The 24,594-nt window shown below is 45.0% G+C and overlaps 1 pseudogene; it reads right to left on the reverse strand.

Moving 5' to 3' along the window:
* Nucleotides 1-24,594, reverse strand: part of LOC123998175 — an 87,749-nt pseudogene that overhangs the window by 51,882 nt on the left and 11,273 nt on the right.

Consider the following 24,594-nt stretch of genomic DNA (forward strand, 5'->3'; position numbering starts at 1 on the left):
GGAGATTCCACCTATCTGGTTTTCAGATGGACGGTTGTTTTAAGACCAAGCTTTTGTGCATCATCAGTGAATTCCAAAGCTTTCCTTCACCGATGAGGGCAATGATTCTGAGACCCACCTATGGGCGGGATTAACACCAGCTGTCAATCAGGAAACTAGAGCATTTTCATTAGGCAACTGTATATGGGTTGACGATTGACAGGTCGTTAATCCAGCCAACCAGGACGTTGAGAGAGATTCATAGGCCCGCCCATCACCACTTATTCTAGCACCCATTGGGTGTTGCTACAGTAAAAAGCGAAACACCCATAGACACCAGAGAACAGCAGGGCTTTCATTCAGGAGACAGCAACTTTTCAGAACATTCAGACAGAAATGTATTGTCTAAACCAGACAAGATTCTCTCTTACACATTCTACATCTATCTGCAATTCTGCAATGTCTTACCTCAGCCCACAGTGGTGATAATAGTCTTTATACTTTATATTATACTCACATATTGCACACTCTGAGAGATTGAGAAAAACGGGAAGGTTGGGAGAATCAACAGATAAGACAAACAAACAACAAAAGACAACAACAGACCAATGAATGCAGTACAAACAAAAACAAAATGCTTGACAGTTATGGAGGAACACATCAGTAATGGTGTTGTTAAAGGATGTTAGTCTGGAGCATAAACCAGAATCTGTAGGCAGAACAGAAGAGAAGGAAAGAGGAGAAGACAGGACAGGATAGAGCCCACTCACCCTGTTCACCATGGAACTGCCCCGGGGCAATGACCTACTGCCATCCATCTGAACACGCAGGAGAGAAGGACAAGAAAGAGGGGGAGGTTGGAGGAGAGAGGGTAGGAGAGAATGCAAAATCAAGAGGGAGGAGGGAGAGAGAGAGGAAAGGATAGGAGAAAGAAGAGAAGGAAAACAGTAGAAAAAGGGGAGGATAAGGGGCAGTAGGGGGAGGAGAGAACATGAGAGGGGGAATGAGAGGAGATGGCAGGGAGAGAGGACAGGGCAGGGAGAGAGGACAGGGCAGGGAGAGAGGACAGGGCAGAGAGAGAGGACAGGGCAGGGAGAGAGGACAGGGCAGGGAGAGAGGACAGGGCAGGGAGAGAGGACAGGGCAGGGAGAGAGGACAGGGCAGGGAGAGAGGACAGGGCAGGGAGAGAGGACAGGGCAGGGAGAGAGGACAGGGCAGGGAGAGAGGAGAGGAGCAGAGAGGCAGGAATGATTATAGAGGTCACTCTATAATGATTCCTCCAGCAGCACTTGATCAGCAAGAAGAACAGTAGTAGACAGGAAGTCATGAAGTAGTAGCAACATGTAGTCTAATGCAAAATGTAGCAGTACACTTTGTTTCAACCATAGTTTCAATATACATCTTTAACACAACTTCATAACAAGTCATAACAAGTCCTCCCTACACCCTCTGGTTCTTTCACTTTCTTCCTGCCTTATTCTGTTTCCCCATCCACTCCCTCAGTCAGGACAATAAACATCATCCATCCATCAACCCTCTCCCTCAGTCAGGACAATACACATCATCCATCCATCAACCCTCTCCCTCAGTCAGCACAATAAACATCATCCATATATCAACCCTCTCCCTCAGTCAGGACAATAAACATCATCCATCCATCAACCCTCTCCCTCAGTCAGGACAATAAACATCATCCATCCATCAACCCTCTCCCTCAGTCAGCACAATAAACATCATCCATCAATCAACCCTCTCCCTCAGTCAGGACAATAAACATCATCCATCAATCCTCTCCCTCAGTCAGGACAATAAACATCATCCATCCATCAACCCTCTCCCTCAGTCAGGACAATACACATCATCCATCCATCAACCCTCTCCCTCAGTCAGCACAATAAACATCATCCATATATCAACCCTCTCCCTCAGTCAGGACAATAAACATCATCCATCCATCAACCCTCTCCCTCAGTCAGGACAATAAACATCATCCATCCATCAACCCTCTCCCTCAGTCAGCACAATAAACATCATCCATCCATCAACCCTCTCCCTCAGTCAGGACAATAAACATCATCCATCCATCAAACCTCTCCCTCAGTCAGGACAATAAACATCATCCATCCATCAATCCTCTCCCTCAGTCAGGACAATAAACATCATCCATCCATCAAACCTCTCCCTCAGTCAGGACAATAAACATCATCCATCCATCAATCCTCTCCCTCAGTCAGCACAATAAACATCATCCATCCATCAACCCTCTCCCTCAGTCAGGACAATAAACATCATCCATCCATCAAACCTCTCCCTCAGTCAGGACAATAAACATCATCCATCCATCAATCCTCTCCCTCAGTCAGGACAATAAACATCATCCATCCATCAAACCTCTCCCTCAGTCAGGACAATAAACATCATCCATCCATCAATCCTCTCCCTCAGTCAGCACAATAAACATCATCCATCCATCAACCCTCTCCCTCAGTCAGGACAATAAACATCATCCATCCATCAAACCTCTCCCTCAGTCAGGACAATAAACATCATCCATCCATCAATCCTCTCCCTCAGTCAGCACAATAAACATTATCCATCCATCAACCCTCTCCCTCAGTCAGGACAATAAACATCATCCATCCATCAATCCTCTCCCTCAGTCAGGACAATAAACATCATCCATCCATCAATCCACTCCCTCAGTCAGGACAATAAACATCATCCATCCATCAATCCACTCCCTCAGTCAGGACAATAAACATCATCCATCCATCAATCCTCTCCCTCAGTCAGGACAATAAACATCATCCATCCATCAATCCTCTCCCTCAGTCAGCACAATAAACATCATCCATCCATCAACCCTCTCCCTCAGTCAGGACAATAAACACCATCCATCCATCAAACCTCTCACCCTGTCAGGACAATAAACATCATCCATCAATCCACTCCCTCAGTCAGGACAATAAACATCATCCATCCATCAATCCTCTCCCTCAGTCAGGACAATAAACATCATCCATCAATCAATCCTCTCCCTCAGTCAGGACAATAAACATCATCCATCCATCAATCCTCTCCCTCAGTCAGGACAATAAACATCATCCATCCTTCAATCCACTCCCTCAGACAGGACAATAAACATCATCCATCAATCCACTCCCTCAGTCAGGACAATAAACATCATCCATCAATCAACCCTCTCCCTCAGTCAGGACAATAAACATCATCCATCAATCAACCCTCTCCCTCAGTCAGGACAATAAACATCATCCATCAATCAACCCTCTCCCTCAGTCAGGACAATAAACATCATCCATCAATCCACTCCCTCAGTCAGGACAATAAACATCATCCATCAATCAACCCTCTCCCTCAGTCAGGACAATAAACCACATCCATCCATCAATCCACTCCCTCAGTCAGGACAATAAACATCATCCATCAATCCTCTCCCTCAGTCAGGACAATAAACATCATCCATCAATCAACCCTCTCCCTCAGTCAGGACAATAAACATCATCCATCAATCACAACTCTCCCTCAGCCAGGACAATAAACATCATCCATCAATCAACCCTCTCCCTCAGCCAGGAAAATAAACATCATCCATCAATCAACTCCCTCAGTCAGGACAATAATCATCATCCATCAATGAACTCCCTCAGCCAGGACAATAAACATCATCCATCCATCAATCCTCTCCCTCAGTCAGGACAATAAATATCATCCATCAATCCACTCCCTCAGTCAGGACAATAAACATCATCCATCAATCAACCCTTTCCCTCAGTCAGGACAATAAACATCATCCATCAATCAACCCTCTCCCTCAGCCAGGACAATAAACATCATCCATCAATCCTCTCCCTCGGTCAGGACAATAACCATCATCCATCAATCAACCCTCTCCCTCAGTCAGGACAATAAACATCATCCATCAATCAACCCTCTCCCTCAGTCAGGACAATAAACATCATCCATCAATCAACCCTCTCCCTCAGTCAGGACAATAAACATCATCCATCAATCAACCCTCTCCCTCAGCCAGGACAATAAACATCATCCATCAATCAACTCCCTCAGTCAGGACAATAAACATCATCCATCAATCAACTCCCTCAGTCAGGACAATAATCATCATCCATCAATCAACTCCCTCAGCCAGGACAATAAACATCATCCATGAACCCTCTCCATCAGTCAGGACAATAAACATCATCCATCAATCAATCCTCATCCTATTCTTCTCCTTCTTCATCCAGTTAATCTCTTTCCTCACAACTTCTTCCGCCTTCTCTGCCTTTGTCTCCTGACCAAGCTCCCCCCTCCCCCATTTCCGACATATAGTCTCTTCTTCCTCCCCTCTTCTCCCACTCTCTCTCCATCCCCAGTTTACCTGTGAGGCCTCCTTCTTTCTACCCAGAGTTCCAGTCTTATGGGATGAGGCCACATGAGCCAGATACTGGATGACTTTCTTAGTGTTCTCTGTCTTCCCTGCGCCAGACTCGCCGCTGGAACACACACACACACACACACACACACACACACACACACACACACACACACACACACACACACACACACACACACACACACACACACACACACACACACACACACACACACACACACACACACACACACACACACACACACACACACACACAGAAACAAGTATGATAAACTCACACATAAACCACATCTCGTTTCACAAAGGTCCTCCATAAAAACACACATATACAACCCAGTTATGAAGGACATATAAACACAACACAAACACCTATAACAGAAAGGACACTATACACACGTGTAGGCCACCAGGGAACAGAGGAACCATGCAGTATATTCCTCCATACACAGAGAGCAGGTGTGCAGGATACAGACACTAGTCACTGTGTATGGATGGGAATAAAGGAGAATACAGGAGACTGACTGGGGGAAACTAAATATACTTCTAGTGTTGGAGGGGGACTGGGCTGTAAAAGTTTAAAAACAGGATCCTAGCAGAAACTAAGCTATACTCAGCTTCAGTAATCTAAACTGGGATCATTTACCATAGTGAGAATACAGACGGACAACAGACAGGCAGGCAGACAAGACAGGCAGGCAGACAAGACAGGCAGGCAGACAAGACAGGTAGACAGGCAGGCAGGCAGGCAGGCAGGCAGGCAGGCAGGCAGGCAGGCAGGCAGGCAGGCAGGCAGGCAGGCAGGCAGGCAGGCAGGCAGGCAGGCAGGCAGGCAGGCAGGCAGGCAGGCAGGCAGGCAGGCAGGCAGGCAGACAGACAGACAGACAGACAGACAGACAGACAGACAGACAGACAGACAGACAGACAGACAGACAGACAGACAGACAGACAGACAGACAGACAGACAGACAGACAGACAGACAGACAGACAGACAGACAGACAGACAGACAGACAGACAGACAGACAGACAGACAGACAGACAGACAGACAGACAGACAGACAGACAGACAGACAGATAACCCCAGGTTACTCACGTGCAGAGGATAGATTGATCTTCTCTGTCTGTGAGAGAATAATAAAAGCAGAATATGTCAGTCTTTCATATTACCCAATGAACAGTACTACCATCACTTCTTACACCAGTAATCACTGTAACAGTACTACCATCACTTCTTACACCAGTAATCACTGTAACAGTACTACCATCACTTCTTACACCAGTAATCACTGTAACAGTAATACCATCACTTCTTACACCAGTAATCACTGTAACAGTAATACCATCACTTCTTACACCAGTAATCACTGTAACAGTACTACCATCACTTCTTACACCAGTAATCACTGTAACAGTACTACCATCACTTCTTATACCAGTAATCACTGTAACAGTAATACCATCACTTCTTATACCAGTAATCACTGTAACAGTAATACCATCACTTCTTATACCAGTAATCACTGTAACAGTAATACCATCACTTCTTATACCAGTAATCACTGTAACAGTAATACCTTCACTTCTTACACCAGTAATCACTGTAACAGTACTACCATCACTTCTTACACCAGTAATCACTGTAACAGTACTACCATCACTTCTTATACCAGTAATCACTGTAACAGTAATACCATCACTTCTTATACCAGTAATCACTGTAACAGTAATACCATCACTTCTTATACCAGTAATCAATGTAACAGTAATACCATCACTTCTTATACCAGTAATCAATGTAACAGTAATACCATCACTTCTTACACCAGTAATCACTGTAACAGTGCTACCTTCACTTCTTACACCAGTAATCATTGTAACAGTAATACCTTCACTTCTTACACCAGTAATCACTGTAACAGTGCTACCTTCACTTCTTACACCAGTAATCACTGTAACAGTACTACCATCACTTCTTACACCAGTAATCACTGTAACAGTGCTACCTTCACTTCTTACACCAGTAATCACTGTAACAGTACTACCTTCACCTCTTACACCAGTAATCACTGTAACAGTAATACCATCACTTCTTATACCAGTAATCACTGTAACAGTACTACCTTCACTTCTTACACCAGTAATCACTGTAACAGTACTACCATCACTTCTTACACCAGTAATCACTGTAACAGTACTACCATCACTTCTTACACCAGTAATCACTGTAACAGTAATACCTTCACTTCTTACACCAGTAATCACTGTAACAGTAATACCTTCACTTCTTACACCAGTAATCACTGTAACAGTACTACCATCACTTCTTACACCAGTAATCACTGTAACAGTACTACCATCACTTCTTACACCAGTAATCACTGTAACAGTAATACCTTCACTTCTTACACCAGTAATCACTGTAACAGTAATACCTTCACTTCTTACACCAGTAATCACTGTAACAGTACTACCATCACTTCTTACACCAGTAATCACTGTAACAGTAATACCTTCACTTCTTACACCAGTAATCACTGTAACAGTAATACCTTCACTTCTTACACCAGTAATCACTGTAACAGTAATACCTTCACTTCTTACACCAGTAATCACTGTAACAGTAATACCTTCACTTCTTACACCAGTAATCACTGTAACAGTACTACCATCACTTCTTACACCAGTAATCACTGTAACAGTACTACCATCACTTCTTACACCAGTAATCACTGTAACAGTGCTACCTTCACTTCTTATACCAGTAATCACTGTAACAGTAATACCTTCACTTCTTACACCAGTAATCACTGTAACAGTAATACCTTCACTTCTTACACCAGTAATCACTGTAACAGTACTACCATCACTTCTTACACCAGTAATCACTGTAACAGTACTACCATCACTTCTTACACCAGTAATCACTGTAACAGTAATACCTTCACTTCTTACACCAGTAATCACTGTAACAGTAATACCTTCACTTCTTACACCAGTAATCACTGTAACAGTACTACCATCACTTCTTACACCAGTAATCACTGTAACAGTAATACCTTCACTTCTTACACCAGTAATCACTGTAACAGTAATACCTTCACTTCTTACACCAGTAATCACTGTAACAGTAATACCTTCACTTCTTACACCAGTAATCACTGTGACAGTAATACCTTCACTTCTTACACCAGTAATCACTGTAACAGTACTACCATCACTTCTTACACCAGTAATCACTGTAACAGTACTACCTTCACCTCTTACACCAGTAATCACTGTAACAGTACTACCTTCACCTCTTACACCAGTAATCACTGTAACAGTACTACCTTCACCTCTTACACCAGTAATCACTGTAACAGTACTACCTTCACTTCTTATACCAGTAATCACTGTAACAGTACTACCTTCACTTCTTATACCAGTAATCACTGTAACAGTACTACCTTCACCTCTTACACCAGTAATCACTGTAACAGTACTACCTTCACTTCTTATACCAGTAATCACTGTAACAGTACTACCATCACTTCTTACACCAGTAATCACTGTAACAGTGCTACCTTCACTTCTTATACCAGTAATCACTGTAACAGTGCTACCTTCACTTCTTATACCAGTAATCACTGTAACAGTAATACCTTCACTTCTTACACCAGTAATCACTGTAACAGTAATACCATCACTTCTTACACCAGTAATCACTGTAACAGTACTACCATCACTTACACCAGTAATCACTGTAACAGTAATACCTTCACTTCTTATACCAGTAATCACTGTAACAGTAATACCTTCACTTCTTATACCAGTAATCACTGTAACAGTAATACCTTCACTTCTTATACCAGTAATCACTGTAACAGTAATACCTTCACTTCTTATACCAGTAATCACTGTAACAGTAATACCTTCACTTCTTATACCAGTAATCACTGTAACAAGGGAATCGATACACTTGTCAATCTATGTCAGAGAACCTGACTGAAACACAAAGGATGTCAGTGTGTATGTGATTTCAACAGCTCTCACTGAGCAGCATTGTTGTGTAGTGAGGAGGAAGGAGGTCAAAGCTACAGAAGTGGTCTCTCCAGACAGACCTCAGACCTCTGCTCCAGCCCACACTGCAGACACCAACACAATGGCCTGACCTTGTCTGTTACATTTCTGGTGTGTTTGTTTTAAAGGTTTCCTCTGAACCACAGACAAACACACAGAGAGCCAAGCACACACACGCGCACGCACACATGTGCACAGACATGCACGGACACACACACATACCGGTCATACTGGTTCAATTATCAATAGGATCAAAGATCACGGACACACACCTGTCATATTGAAAGAAAGAAAGAATAAGAGAGAGAGAGACAGTCTCGTCATCTAATGAATTGACCTTGGGGCAGAAACGTTGCTCAATCTGTCTCTAACCGGTTTTAATGGAGGAGTGGAGCAATCCGTGTCTGTTTGTCACGCTCCTATCATAATACATGTGGCGTGGGAAAAGTCCCAGAATGAACTGTAATTACTACTGCCATTTGTAGAGATATTCTCATTGCCAATGTTTCCATATGCTTCCACAAAAAACATGGATTTACAGAGCATTCAGAAAGTATTCAGACCCCTGCCCCTTTTCCACATTTTGTTACGTTACAGCCTTATTCTAGTATTCAGACCTTGTGCTATGAGACTTGAAATTGAGCTCAGGTGCATCCTGTTTCCATTGATCATTTCTACAACTTGTTTGGAGTCCCCTGTAATAAATTCAGTTGATTGGACATGATTTGGAAAGGCACACACCTGTCTATAAAAGGTCCCACAGTTGACAGTGCATGTCAGAGCAAAATTCAAGCCACATTGTTGAAGGAATTGTCCGTAGAGCTCAGAGACAGGATTGTGTCGAGGCACAGATCTGGGTAAGGGTAACAAAAAAATGGATGCAGCATCGAAGGTCCCCAAGAACACAGTGGCCTCCATCATTCTTAAATGGATGAAGTTTGGAACCACCAATTTTTAACAACCTGTTTTTGCTTTGTCATTATGGGGCATTGGTTGTAGATTGATGAGGGGAAAAACAATTTACTACATTTTAGAATAAGGTTGTAATGTAACAAAATGTAGAAAAAGTTAAGGGGTCTGAATTCTGAATGCACTGTATGGTATTTACACTGTCAGCAGGGTGTCCGTTAGGACAATGTGGCACCAAACAACGTGTCCGGGAAGATTTTAATTTACCAGCCATTTGAGAAATGTATCAGACACATTTGCATTGGTTGTGTAACCCCTTAGGGCGTCCACTCACGGTGCTCAGAATGACAGAAATCACATTTACATTATGGTAATTCATCTGAACAAAACATGCAAATCCTGTAATGAATTAGCAAATAAAAATATATTTCCAGGCCTCCTGAGTGGTGCAGCGGTGTAAGGCACTGCATCACAGTGCGTGAGGTGTCATTACAGACCCGGGTTTGAACCCGGGCTGTGTCACAACCGGCCGTGATAGGGAGTCCCATAGGGCGGCACACAATTGGCCCAGTGTCGTCTGGGTTAGGCGAGGTTTTGGCCGGGGGGCTTTACTTGGCTCTAGCGACTCCTTGTGGCGGGCCGGGTCGCCTGCAGGCTGACTTCAGTCGTCAGTTGAACGGTGTTTCCTCCGACACATTGGTGCAGCCGGGTTAGGCCGGAGGCTGTTAAGAAGCACGATTTGGCTGGTCATGTTTCAGAGGACGCATGACTCTACATTAGCCTCTCCTGATTTCATTGGGGAGTTGAGCGATGAGACAAGATCGTAATTGGATATCGAGAGAAAGGGTAATTAATACAAATCTCTTTTAGAAACTTAGAAAAGGGGTGAATCAAAAGTTGCAACAACTAGGATGGGTTGCTAATATGACTAGGATTATGAATTTGGTTTCAGGACAACAAAGGAAAGTTGATATGAAAACCAATAGAACAGGAGAGAAATGGCATATGAGGAAGTCTTCCACAGACAGCGTACGTGGGAAAAGGCCTACAGTTGAAGTCGGAAGTTTAAATACACCTTAGCCAAATACATTTAAACTCAGTTTTCACAATTCCTGACATTTATTCCGAGTAAAAAGTCCCTGTCAGTTAGGATCACCACTTTATTTTAAGAATGTGAAATGTCAGAATAATAATTTCTTTCATCACATTCCCAGTGGGTCAGAAGTTTACATACACTCAATTAGTATTTGGTAGCAATGCTTTTAAATGGTTAAACTTGTTTTGGGTAGCCTTCCACAAGCTTCCCACAATAAGTTGGGTGAATTTTTGTCCATTCCTCCTGACAGCGCTGGTGTAACAGTCAGGTTGGTAGGCCTCCTTGCTCGCCCACACGTTTTCAGTTCTGCCCACACGTTTTCAGTTCTGCCCACACGTTTTCAGTTCTGCCCACACGTTTTCAGTTCTGCCCACACGTTTTCAGTTCTGCCCACACGTTTTCAGTTCTGCCCACACGTTTTCAGTTCTGCCCACACATTTTCTATGGGATTGAGGTCAGGGATTTGTGATGGCCACTCCTATACCTTGACTTTGTTGTCCTTAGGCCATTTTGCCACAACTTTGGAAGTATACGTGGGGTCATTGTCCATTTGGAAGACTCATTTGCGACCAAGCTTTAACTTCCTGACTGATGTCTTGAGATGTTGCTTCAATATATCCTCATAATTTCCCTGCCTCATTATGCCATCTATTTTGTGAAGTGCACCAATCTCTCCTGCAACAAAGCACCACCACAACATGATGCTGCCACCCCCGTGCTTCCCGGTTGGGATGGTATTCTTCGGCTTGCAAGCCTCACCCTTTTTCCTCCAAGCATAACAATAGTCATTATGGCCAAACAGTTCTATTTTTGTTTCATCAGACCAGAGGACATTTCTCCAAAAAGTATGATCTTTGTCCCCATGTGCAGTTGAAAACCGTAGTCTGGCTTTTTTATGGCGGTTTTGAAGCAGTGGCCTCTTCCTTGCTGAGCGGCATTTCAGGTTATGTCGATATAGGACTGGTTTTACTGTGGATATAGATACTTTTGTCTCGGTTTCCTCCAGCATCTTCACAAGGTCCTTTGCTCCTGTTCTGGGATTGATTTGCATTTCTTGCACCTTCCTGAGCGGTATGACGGCTGCACGGTCCCATGGTGTTTATACTTGCATACTATTGTTTGTACAGAGGAACGGGGTACTTTCAGGTGTTTGTAAATTGCTCCCAAGGATGAACCAGACTTGTGGAGGTCTACAATTTCTTTCTGAGGTCTTGGCTGATTTCTTTTGATTTTCCCATGATGTCAAGCAAAGAAGCACTGAGTTTGAAGGTAGGCCTTGAAATACATCCACAGTTACAACTCCAATTGACTCAAATGATGTCAATTAGCCTATCAGAAGCTTCTAAAGCCATGACATCATTTTCTGGAATTTTCCAAGCTTTTTAAAGGCACAGTCAACTTCGTGTATGTAAACTTCTGACCCACTGGAATTGTGATACAGTGAATTATAAGTGAAATAATCTGTCTGAAAACAATTGTTGGAAAAAAATTACTTGTGTCATGCACAAAGTAGATGTCCTAACCGACTCGCCAAAACTATAGTTTGTTAACAAGAAATTTGTGGAGTGGATGAAAAACAAGTTTTAATGACTCCAACCTAAGTGTATGTAAACTTCTGACTTGCAACAGTTGATGAATGTGATTGAAAGAACCAGAATTATATTTTCAACAGTTTTTGGGATGCATGGCCATCTATGAGTTCCATGTGCTCATTTAGGCTATTTAGCAGCCAATGATCATGGTGTAGCCTCCCAATGTGTCCAGCATTAGTATAATTTTTACTTTTAGAGTTTTATCATTTTAATTAATATTTTTATGATTAACCACCTGACAATGATTTTGAGAAATGAAAACATTATTATTGAAATTAAACTGTTCCATGAAAATGCAAATATGAAAATCATAACAAACTGCTTTGATATGGCGTAGATGTGAAGGTGTCAGAGGTTAGAGGTCAGGGGTTAGGGTTACCTTGTAGCATGCTGCGGTAGGCAGCCTCTGATATAGCGTAGATGTGAGGGGGCATCTCATGGCGTTTCTTCCCTCGGTACATCTCCACTATAGACTCTGTGTAGATGGGCAGATTCTTATAGGGGTTGATCACCACACAGAACAGGCCCGAGTATGTCTGCAAACACACACACACATATACACAAAGTTCAATGATAACTAATATACCATGCTTAATCTCAACGACCCATGCCCTCCCAATGCCTAGACCCAGCCATTAAGACAGATAATGTCATAACACACACACACCTATATATAACGGCTACATTAGGAGAGGGAGGGTCAATCCCGCCCAACATTCTCCCCTCATTAACCTACAGTATGAGTAGGGCCCATTAACCTACAATATGAGTAGGACCCATTAACCAACAGTATGAGTAGGACCCATTAACCTACAATATGAGTAGGACCCATTAACCTACAATATGAGTAGGACCCATTAACCTACAATATGAGTAGGGCCCATTAACCTACAATATGAGTAGGACCCATTAACCAACAGTATGAGTAGGACACATTAACCAACAGTATGAGTAGGACACATTAACCTACAGAATGAGTAGGACACATTAACCTACAGTATGAGTAGGACCCATTAACCTACAATATGAGTAGGACCCATTAACCTACAGTATGAGTAGGACACATTAACCAACAGTATGAGTAGGGCCCATTAACCTGCAATATGAGTAGGACACATTAACCTACAGTATGAGTAGGACACATTAACCTACAGTATGAGTAGGACCCATTAACCTACAGTATGAGTAGGACCCATTAACCTACAGTATGAGTAGGACACATTAACCTACAGTATGAGTAGGACCCATTAACCTACAGTATGAGTAGGACACATTAACCTACAGTATGAGTAGGACACATTAACCTACAGTATGAGTAGTACCCATTAACCTACAGTATGAGTAGGACCCATTAACCTAGAGTATGAGTAGGACACATTAATCTACAGTATGAGGAGGACACATTAACCTAGAGTATGAGCAGACATTAACCTACAGTATGAGTAGGACCCATTAACCTACAGTATGAGTAGGACCCATTAACCTACAGTATGAGTAGGACACATTAACCAACAGTATGAGTAGGACCACATTAACAGTATGAGTAGGACCCATTACAGTATGAGTAGGACACATTAACCTACAGTATGAGTAGGACACATTAACCTACAGTATGAGTAGAGCCCATTAACTACATTAGGACACATTAACCTACAGTATGAGTAGGACACATTAACCTACAGTATGAGTAGGACACATTAACCTACATTAACCTACAGTATGAGTAGGACACATTAACCTACAGTATGAGTAGGACACATTAACCTAGAGTATGAGTAGGACCCATTAACCTACAGTATGAGTAGTACCCATTATGAGTAGGACCCATTAACCCATTAACCCAGTATGAGTAACCCATTAACCTACAGTATGAGTAGGACACATTAACCTACAGTATGAGTAGGACACATTAACCTACAGTATGAGTAGGACCCATTAACCTACAGTATGAGTAGGACACATTAACCTACAGTATGAGTAGGACCCATTAACCTACAGTATGAGTAGGACCCATTAACCTACAGTATGAGAGGACCCATTAACCTAGAGTAGGACACATTAACCAACTAGTAGTACCCATTAACCTACAGTATGAGTAGGACCCATTAACCTACAGTATGAGTAGGACACATGAACCAACAGTAGTAGGACCTACATTAACCATTAACCAGTATGAGTAGGACACATTAATCACATTAACCTACAGTATGAGTAGGACCCATTAACCTACAGTATGAGTAGGACACATTAACCTACAGTATGAGTAGTACCCATTAACCTACAGTATGAGTAGGACCCATTAACCTACAGTATGAGTAGGACACATTAACCAACAATATGAGTAGTACCCATTAACCTACAGTATGAGTAGGACCCATTAACCTACAGTATGAGTAGGACACATTAACCTACAATATGAGGAGGACACATTAACCTACTGTCAGGATTTGGCCAGGGTTGTTCCGGTTTTTGGTCACTAGATGCCCCCATTGTGCCTTTTGACCTTTTGTTTTCCCTTGATCCCCATTATTATTTGCACCTGTGCCTCGTTTCCCCTGATTGTATTTAAACCCTTTGTTTTCCTCAGTTCTTTGCTCTGTGTTTGTACCTCAGATTCACGTACCCATGGCAGTTAACCCTCTGGCTGAACCTCGTCTTCCACCTCCTCAACGGTTCTCAGGTGATCCAAGTGCTTGTAAAGGGTTTCTCACCCAATGTTCTCTCTCCTTCGAGCTGCAACCCTCGTCGTTCCCCACCGACCGGTCTAAGATCGCATATATCATCACCCTGCTTTCGGAAAAAGCCCTGGCCTGGGCTACTGCTGTGTGGGATGCCCATAGTTCCTGCTGTGCCAGCTACTCTGCCTTTGCTGAGGAATTCAAACGAGTGTTTCAAGGCCCAAGCAGTGGTCCTGACTCAGCCAAACAGCTCCTGACTCTCCACCAAGGTCGGCGCAGCGTGACGGACTATGCCATCCAGTTCCGCACGGTGGCAGCAGCGAGTGGCTGGAACAACGAGGCGCTCACGGTGTGCTTCCTGAAAGGCCTTTCCGACACTATCCAAGATGAACTGGCCACTCGGGAACCACCGGACAATCTCGAGTCCCTGATCAAGTTGGCCTCACGCATTGACCAGCGTCTGAGAGAGAGAGAACTCAACCGTAGACCTCTAGCCCCTATCAGTCCCAGCTCTGAGTCCCCACCTTTATCCTCGCTGGCTCCACCGGAACCCATGCAGATTGGACGCATTTCCCAGGCTGAGAGAGACCGCCGGATGAGGGAGCGACGCTGTCTATATTGCAGCAAACCGGGCCATTTCCGTTCCACGTGTCCCGGGCTCCAGGGAAACGCTCTGTCCCGTACAGACCGGGGGGAACTGTAACGGGAAACATAACCTCCTCCCATCCGTCCAACTCCCGTCTGCTCATTCCAGTCACCCTTTCCTGGGACAACCACAAGCTTCACCTTCAAGCCTTGGTAGACTCTGGAGCCGCAGGTAACTTCATGGATGGTGTCTGGGCGAAGGAGAATGGCGTTCCCTCTGAACCTCTAAGTGACCCCATGAGGGTTACTACATTGGATGGAAGCCCTTTGGGATCTGGACTTGTCACTCATGTCACTACCTCCTAGGAATTGATGAACTTTCATTTGATCTCCTGTTCCGAGTTCCCTCTCGCCCTTGGATACCCCTGGCTTCACAGCCATAACCCTCACATCGACTGGTCTGTGGGCACTATCAAGCAGTGGGGTCCTACGTGCCAAGCTACTTGTATTTTCCCGAATTCCCCGAGTTCTACTCCCGAGTCTTTAGAATCCATCGACCTGACCCGAGTTCCCGAGTGTTACCATGACCTCAAACTGGTATTTAGCAAACAGAGGGCCACCATGCTACCACCCCATAGACCTTATGATTGCCCCATCGAACTGTTTCTGGGCACTTGCCCCCCCAGGGGTCGGATCTTTTCCCTATCTCCACCCGAACGAGCTGCTATGGATACCTACATCAAGGACGCTCTGGAAGCAGGCCTCATGCGTCCATCCACCTCCCTGGCGGGAGCAGGGTTTTTCTTTGTGGCCAAGAAAGACGGTGGATTACGTCCTTGCATCGACTACCGGGGACTCAATGCCATAACCGTCCGTAACCGTTACCCGCTACCCCTTATGGCCACAGCCTTCGAGCTGCTCCAGGAAGCAGTTGTTTTCACTAAGCTTGACCTGCGGAACGCATACCATCTTGTGCGGATCAGACCTGGTGACGAGTGGAAGACCGCTTTCAACACGCCTACTGGTCACTATGAATACTTGGTGATGCCCTTCGGCCTGACCAACACCCCAGCGGTGTTCCAAGCGCTCATAAACGATGTTCTTAGGGATATGCTTAACATATTTGTGTTCGTTTACTTGGATGACATCCTCATATTTTCGAGCTCTCTTCAAGAACACACAAAGCATGTCAGACAAGTACTCAAACGCCTCCTAGACAGCCATCTGTACGTTAAGCCGGAAAAATGTGAATTCCATTCATCCCGAGTACAATTCCTGGGATTTGTAGTGGAACCCGGTCGAGTCCAAATGGACCCCAGGAAGGTAGGGGCGGTAGCGGATTGGCCCACCCCCAAATCCGTTAAGGAAGTTCAGCGTTTCCTGGGCTTCACTAGCTTTTACCGCAAGTTCATTAAGAACTTCAGCTTGGTGGAAGCCCCTCTCTCAGCTTTAACCAAGGGTGGCAATGCAAGGTTTTTGTGGGGAAGAGAAGCTGAGACGGCCTTCCAAGGACTCAAGCAGCGCGTCCTCTCTGCTCCCATCCTGATACTACCGACTACGGATGAACCGTTTGTGGTGGAGGTAGACGCCTCAGAGGTTGGTGTTGGAGCTGTCCTGTCTCAGAGGGGTGAAGACAAGAAGCTTCATCCGTGCGCTTTCTTCTCACACCGGCTTACCCCGGCTGAGAGGAACTACGATGTGGGGGATCGTGAACTCCTAGCGGTTAAGATGGCATTGAAGGAATGGAGACACTGGCTCGAGGGGGCTTCTCACCCGTTTCAAGTGCTTACGGACCACAAAAATCTGGAGTATATCCAGCAGGCGAAGCGTTTGAACTCTAGACAAGCTAGATGGTCTCTTTTCTTCAATCGATTCCAGTTTATCCTCACCTATCGGCCCGGGTCGAAGAATCTCAAACCGGATGCCCTGTCCCGAGTCTACGCTCCTGCCATTCGAGATGACACGGACATGCCTGTCCTTCCTGCTGCTAAGATCGTGGCTCCGATCTCGTGGCAAGTTGAGGATACCGTGAGACAAGCTCAAGCTATTGAACCGGACCCGAAAGAAGGTCCTGCCAATCGGTTGTTTGTCCCCAAGGCAGTGAGGACTCAGGTCCTTCTGTGGGGGCACTCCTCTCGCCTCACCTGTCACCCGGGCGTAGGTCGCACCTTGGAGTTCATCCAGCGTAAGTTCTGGTGGCCTACCATAAGAGAAGACGTTGCCACTTTCGCCAATGCTTGCCCCGTGTGCTGCCAGGGTAAATCTTCTCACCTCCGCCCGCAAGGACTCCTTCAACTTTTACCTGTTCCCCACAGACCCTGGTCCCATATCTCGTTGGACTTTATTACTGGCCTTCCTCCATCCCATGGCAATACTACTATCCTAGTCATAATCGACAGGTTTTCAAAGGCGGCCAGGTTCGTCCCTCTGACTAAGTTACCTTCTGCCAAGGAAACGGCTGAGTTGGTAATTAATCATGTGTTCCGAGTCTTCGGCATTCCTCAAGATATGGTTTCTGACAGAGGTCCCCAGTTCGCCTCAAGGTTTTGGAAGGCCTTCTGCCAACTCATGGGGGCTTCTGCCAGTCTATCTTGAGTGTACCATCCGGAGTCCAACGGCCAAACAGAGAGGATGAATCAAGAGCTGGAAACCACCCTCCGATGTATGACTCGTAACAACCCGTCCACATGGTCGTCCTTCATTGTTTGGGCCGAATACGCGCACAACACCTTGCGCTCCTCCTCCACTGGTATGTCCCCGCACGAGTGTCAGTTTGGCTATGCCCCTCCATTGTTCCCGTACCAGGAGGCAGAAGTCAGAGTGCCTTCAGCCTTGAAGTTCGTCAGACGCTGTCGGCTTATGTGGAGGAAGACCCATCTTAATCTCATGCGTTCCTCACAGAGGTACCAACAACAAGCCAACAGACGTCGCCGTCCCGGCCCTACCCTGCGCCCCGGCCAGAGAGTCTGGCTCTCCACAAGAGACTTACCACTACGGGTGGAGTCTCGCAAGCTGTCCCAAAAATACATCGGTCCCTTTAAGGTTGCCAGGAGAGTTAACCCTGTTTCTTATCGCCTACACTTACCCTGATCCCTTAAGATTAATCCCACGTTTCACATTTCCTTATTAAAACCTGTTGTTTTTTCTCCCCTTGTCCCGGCAGACAGACCTCCCCCTCCGCCTCGTGTCATTGGAGGCCAGCCGGCTTATACCGTCCATCGGATACTCGATTCCCGCCGGGTGCAGCGGTCCTGGCAGTATCTGGTGGACTGGGAAGGCTACGGTCCCGAGGAGCGCTCCTGGGTTCCTGCCAAAGACATACTGGACCCTGACCTCATTCGTCAGTTCAGGGCCCTCCACCCTGAGAGAGCTGGTAGGAATGTCAGAAGCCATTCCTAGGGGGGTATTCTGTCAGGTTTTGGCCAGGGTTGTTCCGGTTTTTGGTCACTAGATGCCCCCATTGTGCCTTTTGACCTTTTGTTTTCCCTTGATCCCCATTATTATTTGCACCTGTGCCTCGTTTCCCTTGATTGTATTTTAACCCTTTGTTTTACTCAGTTCTTTGCTCTGTGTTTGTATGTTAGCACCCAGCCCTAGTACTCTGTGAGCTCTTGTTGATCCCGGTGGACTCTCTTGTGGAGTTCTGTTTTTTGTTCTTGTTTGTTTGTTTTTGAGTATCTTTTTGAGGCTTTTTGTGCTGTGCCTTCCACCTTGTGGATTTGCCTTTTTGTCTTGGAGGATTGCCTTTGTTCTTGTGGAATTCCTTTTGAGGTTGTGGAGTTACATGTTTTCCTGAAGAACTTCACTTTTTACTTCATTAAATACACCGTCTCAAGTACTGCTGTGTCTGCCTCATCTTCTGGGTTCTGCCGACTATTCGTGGCTCAGTTGGTTTAGTGACTGTTTCTCACTCCGGAGACCCGGGTTCATAACCGGGTCCTGACACCTACAGTATGAGTAGGACACATTAACCAACAGTATGAGTAGGACACATTGACCTACAGTATGAGTAGGACACATTGACCTACAGTATGAGTAGGACACATTAACCTACAGTATGAGTAGGACCCATTAACCTACAGTATGAGTAGGACACATTAACCTACAGTATGCGTAGTACCCATTAACCTACAGTATGAGTAGGACACATTAACCAACAGTATGAGTAGGACACATTAACCTACAGTATGAGTAGGGCCCATTAACCTACAGTATGAGTAGGACACATTAACCAACATTAACCATTAACCTACAGTATGAGTAGGACACATTAACCAACAGTATGAGTAGGACACATTAACCTACAGTATGAGTAGGGCCCATTAACCTACAGTATGAGTAGGACACATTAACCAACAGTATGAGTAGGACACATTAACCTACAGTATGAGTAGGACACATTAACCAACAGTATGAGTAGGACACATTGACCTACAGTATGAGTAGGATCTGGTGGAATGTGTAAGGAGGCATTTGTAATGAAAAAGAAAGATAGCTGTCAGGATAATCAATCAACCAGCTCGTGCTACAACACAGGTTAATGAATGATATATGCAGGCAACTGACAACAAAATGACTCTGTGGATTCTGACTGGTCACCCCTAACCATCTACCTCCTCTCACACCCTTCCCTGATAATCCACATATACAGTGTGTGTGTGTGTGTGTGTGTGTGTGTGTGTGTGTGTGTGTGTGTGTGTGTGTGTGTGTGTGTGTGTGTGTGTGTGTGTGTGTGTGTGTGTGGTGGACTGAAATATGAGGGTCAGTATACTGCCTTGTCCACCAAAATCCCCCTTTTCTCTCTCTCTTTCTCTAAAGCAGATAAGATAAACATAAACAGCCTTCAAATTCCTCAACATAGATATACAATAGAAAGTGTCGTTCACTATGTCACATTCTAACTCTTTCTGACACATTCTTCATATCAAAGTACCGCAACACTTATCTTTCTTTCTATCCATTTATCTTCCTCTTCCTATCGCTCTCATCCCTCCCTTCATTGGTTCATAGTCACGAAACAGGAGATGCAGCTCTCCTTTCTCCTCCGTCCTTCTCTCTCTTATATAAACGGCCATGATGTAACACAACCCCTCCTCTTATATCAGTTACACTGATGTCACAGTTCTCTCTACAGAGTAACACCCCCCCCCCACACACACACACCACACACACAAACACTGTCTTGTACAACTAACCTTGTGGGGATCCAATTTTCCATAACCCCTAACCTTAAACGTAACCTTAACCCTAACTCCTAACCCTTACCCATAAACTAACCCTAACTCCTAACCCTTACCCATAAACTAACCCTAACTCCTAACACTTACCCATAAACTAACCCTAGCTCCTAACCCTTACCCATAAACTAACCCTAACTCCTAACACTTACCCATAAACTAACCCTAACTCCTAACCCTTACCCATAAACTAACCCTAACTCCTAACCCTTACCCATAAACTAACCCTAACTCCTAACCCTAAACCCATAAACTAACCCTAACTCCTAACCCTTACCCATAAACTAACCCTAACTCCTAACATTTACCCATAAACTAACCCTAACTCCTAACCCTTACCCATAAACTAACCCTAACTCCTAACACTTACCCATAAACTAACCCTAACTCCTAACACTTACCCATAAACTAACCCTAACTCCTAACCCTTACCTATAAACTAACCCTTACCCATTAACTAACCCTAACTCATAAACTAACCCTAACCCATAAACTAACCCTAACTCCTAACACTTACCCATAAACTAACCCTACCTCCTAACACTTACCCATAAACTAACCCTAACTCCTAACCCTTACCTATAAACTAACCCTTACCCATTAACTAACCCTAACTCCTAACCCATAAACTAACCATAACTCCTGACACTAACCCTCCCTACCCATAAACCAGTATCCCTTCTTTCTTTTCTCTCCAAAACTCTTAACGTGCCGTCCTGGCCAGCTCTCCCCTATCTCTCTCTGAACTTGATCCAAATCAGTCAGGTTTCAAGACCCATAAACTAACCCTAACTCCTCTGTAACGGAGGCGCTTACCCATAAACTAACTCTCTCTCCTCTGCCTCATCCTTCTAGATCTATCGGCTGCCCATAAACATCAACCCTAACTCCTAACATCTTACCCATAAACCTGAAGGTCGCCCTACCAGGTGGCGTAAACTCACCACCCTCAACTGGTGTCCCCCAGGGCTCTAACCCTCCTATTCCCATAAACTAACCCTGGCTCTGTCTAACCCATGGTCCCTTATAAATGCAACCCTAATCTTCTCCTTTCCCCCTTCTGATGACCAGGTAAATCTCTGCCTGGCAACTCCTGGAACGGATCACCACCCAGCTGAAACTCGGCAAACGGAGCTGCTCTTCCTAACTGCTAACCCTTACCCATAATCTAACGCCTCACTCCTAACAACTCCATTGTGTCCTCCTCCCAGAGCGCCAAGAACCTTGGCGTAATCCTGGACAACACCCTGTCGTTCTCAACTAACATCAAGGCGGTGGCCCGTTCCTGTAGGTTCATGCTCTACAACCCACCCTGCCTAAACGCAACCCTAATCCAGGCACTTGTCATCTCCCGTCTAAACTAACCCTAACTCCTGCCTGTGCCATTAAACCCCTTCAACTCATCCATAAACTAACCCTAACTTCTAACAAGTTCTCTACCCATCCTCCGTTCTCTAACCCAGTTAGCTCCCTAACAAGACCATGGTACCCATAAACTAACCCTAGTACCTCCAGGCCTAACCCTACACCCAAACAAACTCAACCCTAGCACCTAACCCTCCCTACCACTGAAAGTAACCCCTCAGCCCAGTCAAAACTAACCCTGGCCCCCAATGGTAAACAAACTCCCTAACGCCAGGACCGGAGTCAATCACCACCTTAAACTGAAACCCTAACTCTTTAAGGAACCCTAGGATAAACTAATCCCTTCACCCCATTAAGTTTTAGACCTATTGTTAGTGACTCCCACTGGATGTCTTAAACCAATTTGTAACGCTCTGGATAACTCCTAAATGACTTAAATGTAATGTAAATGTATAAACTAACCCTAACTCCTAACACTAACCCATAAACTAACGCTAACTCCTAACACTTTCCCATAAACTAACCCTAACTCCTAACCCTAACCCATAAACTAACCCTAACTTTGTTTCCCTCCCTCATGAGGCCATCTATTTTGTGAAGTGCACCAGTCCCTCCTGCAGCAAAGCACCCCCACAACATGATGCTGCCCCCGTGCTTCACATTTGGGACGGTGTTCTTCGGCTTGCAAGCATCCCCATTTTTCCTCCAAACATAACCATGGTCATTATGGCCACACAGTTCTAATTTTGTTTCATCAGACCAGAGGACATTTCTCCAAAAAGTACGATCTTTGTCCCCATGTGCAGTTGCAAACTGCAGTTTGGCTTGTTTATGGCGGTTTTGAAGCAGTGGCTTCTTCCCTGAGCGGCCTTTCAGGTTATGTCGATATAGGACTGGTTTTACTGTGGATATAGATACTTTTGTACCTGTTTCCTCCAGCATCTTCACAAGGTCCTTTGCTGTTGTTCTGGGATTGATTTGCACTTTTGTTTGCGTACTATTGTTTGTAAAGATGAACATGGTACCTTCAGGCGTTTGGAAATTGCTCCCAAGTATGAAACAGACTTGTGGAGGTCTACAATTTTTGTCTGAAGTCTTGGCTGATTTCTTTTGATTTTCCCATGATGTCAAGAAAAGAGGCACTGAGTTTGAAGGTCAGCCTTGAAATACATCCACAGGTACACCTCCAATTAACTCAAATTATGTCAATTAGCCTATCAGAAGTTTCTAAAGCCATGACATCATTTTCTGTAAACTTCTGACCCACAGGAATTGTGATACAGTGAATGATAAGTGAAATAATCTGTCTGTAAACAATTGTTGGAAAAATGACTTGTGTCATTCACAAAGTAGATCCTAGTCCTAACCGACTATAACCGACTACAAAACAATAGTTTGTTAACAAGAAATGTGTGGAGTGGTTGACAAACGAGTTTTAATGACTCCAACCTAAGTGGATGTAAACTTCCGACTTCAACTGTATATACTGTACATACACACATCTGTGTGTTTGACTTTCACTTCTCTCTTGTATGCTGTGCAAGTTTGAGTTTATGTATTATTGTGTCCTGTGTGTGTGTGTGTGTGTGTGTGTGTGTGTGTGTGTGTGTGTGTGTGTGTGTGTGTGTGTGTGTGTGTGTGTGTGTGTGTGTGTGTGTGTGTGTGTGTGTGTGTGTGTGTGTGTGTGTGTGTGTGTGTGTGTGTAATGTACACTGACGTATATCAAGCCAGAGTAGTATCTCTCTCTGAGGTTGTGTAGGACGGAGGCTTCGTTGAGACAGGTGAGGTCAGCCATGTCCTCCACCTTACTGAACCTGGGAGGATTCATCCTCTGGACCTCCTCCCTGGACAGGGTCAGCTTCCTCTGGCTGTCTGTTAGCTCCACCTCCACCTCATCCCCTCGCTCCTCACGGATACTGGCAGACTGCAGGGAAGAGAGAGAGAGGGTAGGGGAAGAGAGAGAGAGAGGGAGAGAGATGCAGGGAAGAGAGAGAGAGAGAGGGTAGGAGAAAGAGAGAGAGAGGTGGGGAAGAGAGAGAGAGAGGTGGGGAAGAGAGAGAGAGGGAGAGAGATAGGATAGGGGAGAGATAGAGGTGGGGGGAGAGAGGGAGGCAGGGAAGAGAGAGAGAGGTGGGGAAGAGAGAGAGACAGATAGAGAGAGAGATAGAGGGTAGGGGAGAGATAGAGGTGGCGGGAGAGAGAGAGGCAGGGAAGAGAGAGAGAGAGAGAGAGAGAGGGTAGGGGGAGAGAGAGAGAGAGCGGTGGGGAAGAGAGAGAAGAGAGAGAGAGAGAGAGAGAGAGAGAGAGAGAGAGAGAGAGAGAGAGAGAGAGAAGAGAGAGAGAGAGAGAGAGAGAGAGAGAGAGAGAGAGAGAGAGAGAGAGAGAGAGAGAGAGAGAGAGAGAGAGAGAGAGAGAGAGAGAGAGAGAGAGAGAAGAGAGAGAGAGAGAGAGAGAGAGAGAGAGAGAGAGAGAGAGAGAGAGAGAGAGAGAGAGAGAGAGAGAGAGAGAGAGAAGAGAGAGAGAGAGAGAGAGAGAAGAGAGAGAGAGAGAGAGAGAGAGAGAGAGAGAGAGAGAGAGAGAGAGAGAGAGAGGAGGGTAGGGGAAGAGAGACAGAGAGAGTGAGAGATAGAGATGGGTCCAGGAAATATCCAGAGACAGCAGAGAAGACAGAGAGAGAGAGA

The sequence above is a fragment of the Oncorhynchus gorbuscha genome, linkage group LG15 (assembly GCF_021184085.1).
Source record: "Oncorhynchus gorbuscha isolate QuinsamMale2020 ecotype Even-year linkage group LG15, OgorEven_v1.0, whole genome shotgun sequence".
Classification (NCBI taxonomy): Eukaryota; Metazoa; Chordata; class Actinopteri; order Salmoniformes; family Salmonidae; genus Oncorhynchus; species Oncorhynchus gorbuscha.